Here is a 490-nt window from a genome sequence, read left to right on the forward strand (position 1 = left end):
ACAGGGTTGACGGGGATGGGCAATTTAGACATTGGCTACCCAAAATGGGGGCCCTATAAAAGCAAGAAGTGACTGGCTTACAAGCTTTCAAGAGGGAGCCTAGTTCTTAACAGGGCGAGGGAAGGTAGAATCACCACTGAATGATTTCCAATCACTGGGCTGGTGAAAGGAAATGGGGATAAGACTTGTGTGGTATAATAATGAATAATTGCCTTCAGGTCTGACTGTGAGGCTAGGAAATATAGAGGTAGATGCTTTTTGACAAAAAGGAGTTGAGTGATTGATTTTGCAGCCCAGGAGTAGAGGTCCCTGGGACCATCAAGGGAGAAGAACAGAGAGTGGGACCCTACCCAGAGAGGCAGTGATGCCAGGGATGGAGACAGAGACAATGACGTGGACAGATGGAGCGGCTGGGGACACTGGACTCAGGAAGGGAGAAGGGCTGTGTGCTGGTGACCCGAGGAGGCGGGCCTGTGTATGGTGTGGTGTA

Source organism: Chrysochloris asiatica, unplaced genomic scaffold (genome assembly GCF_000296735.1).
Source record: "Chrysochloris asiatica unplaced genomic scaffold, ChrAsi1.0 scaffold00001, whole genome shotgun sequence".
NCBI classification, from domain to species: Eukaryota; Metazoa; Chordata; class Mammalia; order Afrosoricida; family Chrysochloridae; genus Chrysochloris; species Chrysochloris asiatica.